Source organism: Salvelinus sp. IW2-2015, linkage group LG23 (genome assembly GCF_002910315.2).
Source record: "Salvelinus sp. IW2-2015 linkage group LG23, ASM291031v2, whole genome shotgun sequence".
NCBI lineage: Eukaryota > Metazoa > Chordata > Actinopteri > Salmoniformes > Salmonidae > Salvelinus > Salvelinus sp. IW2-2015.
The window spans coordinates 648632-653090 of record NC_036863.1 but is presented as its reverse complement, the minus strand read 5'-3'; the positions used below and the strand labels follow the sequence as shown (position 1 = coordinate 653090).

General features: G+C 44.1%; 1 long non-coding RNA gene across 1 annotated transcript; it reads right to left on the bottom strand.

Moving 5' to 3' along the window:
* Window positions 1-4020, bottom strand: LOC139022841 (uncharacterized). The gene is made up of 3 exons (XR_011473901.1): window positions 3774-4020; window positions 1190-1438; window positions 1-45 (listed from the first exon to the last, which is right to left on the bottom strand). It is a non-coding gene; the product is annotated as an uncharacterized lncRNA (long non-coding RNA).
* Window positions 4021-4459: the final 439 nt, after the last annotated feature.

Genomic DNA, 4459 nt, shown 5'->3' with positions numbered 1-4459 from the left:
CTCAGCACCCTGCTGCTCCTCTGTCTGAGTCTGGACATCACAACTCTGAAAGGGAAAACAGAGACATTCACACATGGCATACACAACTTGGCCTCTCAGACATCATATAAAATACCTTATATGGCACAAGATTGTCACCTACGTGATTTGTCACTGTCCCATACTTTTTTATTTAACTAGGCAAGTCAGTTAAGAACTTAAGAACAAATTCTTATTTACAATGACGGCCTACCCCGGCCAAACCCAGACGATGCTGGGCCAATTGTGCACCGCCATATGGGACTACCAATCACGGCCGGTTGTGATACAGCCTGGAATCTAACCAGGGTCTGTAGTGACGCCTCTAGCACTGAGATGCAGTGCCTTAGACCYCTGCGCCACTRGGGAGCCCAACATATGGCCTTGCCATCTCCACTGAGGCCAACCGTCAGGCACATGACCAACTGGGTGTCACATCTACTTTAATTGACCTACTCTGTGAATGATCAACATGGGCCTGGATTACGTTATAACCCAGAAGAATGGCACCGTCKCCGTGGCCAGTTGTCATGGTTCTTGGTGTTGACTGTTTTGAAAGATGATGCAAGAGGAGCTCTGCCATGACTAACTCATCAAAGTAGACTGGAGTAACGCAGAGTTTTCTTCCTAAATCACAGGTCAGTGTTTTGGCACAGGTATCTAGGTTAATAGCCTCTTGGTGTTTCAATASATTCCACTGTGAACAAAATGTATCACCTTTATATCTTTGTCAGAGAAACAATGGTAGAACTGTCTTCTACAATTCAGTGTCTCCACTTTTGCTATGAGGTATTGTGTCTTCAAACAATAGCCACAAATATCCGGCAAAAAGCAAGGTTTTTGATATCAATCCTGAATCATCCTCCACAAGTTGTTATTCAGCTCGACATCATGACAGTAAATCCCCTGAGCATGGTAAACACCTGGGTCATTTCACCCCAAAGGTAAACAGAAATACTTTGAAAACATCCAATGATGCAATATACGAAGTGTACAGCTAAATTATTCAAGTTAACGGAAATAAAGCTCACTAAGGACCTACACACCAGACATTAACTCAACCAWAACTCATCATCTTACCAGGCCAGACAACGTACAATTACAATTTAAACATTCACAACAAAACTAAACTCATCCATGTATTGAAATGATAGTAAATGATGAAGTTTACCTTGAGGTCTGGTCGTGTTTCTGTTTGCTTCTTCTTCATCTGGACTCTCAGTTGTTTGTGATGGATCCTTAGTTTCCTTCTGGGTGCTGCCCTCTCTCAACTAGCCAACACACACGTGTGACCTCAGCCCTATACTGGAGTATAGGGCCCTTTTATGGGGGTTGAGGGGACCAGATCAGCCAGGTTAATAATCTGCCCCTGAGATGGACTTTACCCACTCGTGCTGTTTAAGAMGCAGAGACTGTAAAACTAAAGGAAAAAGATCAAAGGGTCAAGAAGAAACTTCTTGGAATTAGAGATAGTGGGCAAGAATCAGATTAGCCATCAGAAAGAACTAAACTCTTCACTGTCAACTGCAATTTATGTGTAAATATTTGTATGAACATAACAAGATTCAACAACTGAGACATAAACTGAACAAGTTCCACAGACATGTGACTAACAGAAATGGAATAATGTGTCCCTGAACAAAGGGGGGCGGGGTCAAAATCAAAGGTAACAGTCAGTATCTGGTGTGGCCACCAGCTGCATTAAGTACTGCAGTGCATCTCCTCCTCATGGACTGCACCAGATTTGCCAGTTATTGCTGTGAGATGTTACCCCACTCTTCCACCAAGGCACCTGCAGGTTCACCAACATTTTCTGGGGGTGGGGGGGGGGTGGCCCTAGCCTCACCCTCGCATCCAACAGGTCCCCAGACTGCTCAATGGGCTTGAGATCCGGGCTCTTCACTGGCCATGGCAGAATACTGACATCCTGTCTTGCAGGAAATCACACACAGAACGAGCAGTATGGCTGGTGGCATTGTCATGCGGAGGGTCATTGTCAGGATGAGCCTGCAGGAAGAGGTTACCACATGAGGGAGGAGGATGTTTCCCTGAAAGAACACAGCGTTGAGATTGCCCGCAAATGACAACAAGCTCAGTCCGATGATGAATGTGACACCACCGCGCTCAGACCATGACGGACCCTCCACCTACAAATCTATCCCGCTCCAGAGTACAGGCCTCGGTGTAACGCTCATTCCTTCGACGATAAAAACGCAAATCCGACCATCACCCCTGGTGAGACAAAAACCGCGACTGGGCAGAAAAACCGCGACTCACCCCTGGTGAGTCAAAACCGCGACAGACCTGTTGTAAGGACCTGCCTTCACAACAGGCCTACAAGCCCTCAGTCCAGCCTCTCTCAGCCATTGCGGACAGTCTGAGCACTGATGGAGGGATTGTGCGTTCCTGGTGTAACTCGGCAGTTGTTGCCATCCTGCACCTGTCCTGCAGGTGTGATGTTCAGATATACCAATCCTGTGTAGGTGTTGTTACACGTGGTCTGCCACTGCGAGGACAGTCAGCTGTCCGTCCTGTTCCCCTGTAGCTCTGTCTTAGGCGTCTCACAGTACGGACATTGCAAGTTATTGCCCTGGCCACATATGCAGTCCTCATGCCTCCTTGCAGCATGCCTAAGGCACGTTCACACAGATGAGCAGGGACCCTGGGCACCTTTCTTTTGGTGTTTTCATAACGTGACCTTAATTGCCTACTGTTGTAAGCTGTTAGTGTCTTTACGACCGCTCCACAGGTGCATGTTCATTAATTGAAACAGTGTTTTAAACCCTTTACAATAAAGATCTGTGAAGTTATTTGGATTTTTACGAATTATCTTTGAAAGACAGGGTCCTGAAAAGGACTTTCTTTTTGCTGAGTTTACATGTACATCGGAAGGGTTACATTTGAAGTTATAGATATGTGACCGATTCTGCATTTCATATTTTTTTAAAGGAAGAGCTTGTGATGGCATCTAGACCGTGTGTTTGAGTGAGGAGATCAGGGTTTGAGTGAGGAGATCGGGGTTTGAGTGAGGAGATCGGGGTTTGAGTGAGGAGATCGGGGTTTGAGTGAGGAGATCAGGGTTTGAGTGAGGAGATCGGGGTTTAATAAGAAGTATCATAAGCTTGGTAAGTGACTCCTCCCATCTGAAACATGCTTAATGTTATAACTGTTTACACAAAGGACTGCATACCAGTATACTGTCATGATTTTATTTTATAAAATCTGAAACCTGGTAAAGATAGTGATGCATCATGGTATATGTTTGTTCCATTAGGCTTGTATGGGCACCCGAGTGGAGCAGCGGTCTAAGGTATTGCATCTCAGAGGTGCTAGGGGTGTCACTACAGACCCTGGTTCAATTCCAGGCTGTATCACAACCAGCTGTGATTGGGAGTCCCATAGGGAAGCTCATAATTGGCCAAGCGTCGTCCAGGTTGGGGTTTGGCCGGGGTAGGCCGTCATTGTAAATAAGAATTTGTCACATGCGTCGACTACAACAGGTATAGAACTTACCGTGAAATGATTACTTACAAGCCCATAAACAACAATGCAGTTTTAGGAAAAGAGAGTTAAGAAAAGATTTACTAAATAAACTAAAGTAAAAGTTGAATGTAACGTTCGTTCTCCTCATCTGAGGAGGAGCAAGGATCGGACCAATATGCAGCGAGGTATGAAGACATAATGATTTATTTAAAGAAAGACTAACACGAAAAAACTCTTAACAAACTACAAAACAATAAACGACGTAAACAGACCTGAACATGAGAACTTTCAGACAACGAAGAACGCACGAACAGGAACAAACGAAACAGTCCCGTGTGGCATAAACACTAACACAGGAACAATCACCCACAAACAAACAGTGTGAACAGCCTACCTTAATATGGTTCTCAATCAGAGGAAACGTAAAACACCTGCCCCTGATTGAGAACCATATCAGGCTAATTGAAAAGAACCCAACATAGAAACACATAACATAGAATGCCCACCCAGCTCACGTCCTGACCATACTGAACAAAGACAAAATAAAGGAAATAAGGTCAGGAACGTGACATTGAAAGCAGGTATCCAGTGGCCATAGAAGTAGGGCATTTGGCAACTGAAGTCGGTTACGACCAATGGTGTAGAATACTTAAGTAAAAATACTTACTATTCATATTTTTGACAACATTTACTTTTACTTCATTACATTACTAAAGAAAATGATGTACTTTTTCCTCCATACATTTTCCCAAATGCCCAAAAGTACTCGTTACATTTTGAAGCAGGACAGAAAATTGTCCAATTCGCACACTTATCAAGAGAACATCCCTTGTCATCCCTACTGCCTCTGATCTGGCGGACTCACTAAACACAAATGCTTTGTTTTTAAGTTATGTCTTAGTGTTGGAGACCCTGGCTATCAGTAAAAAAAAAAAAAAAAAAAAAAATTGTGCTGTCT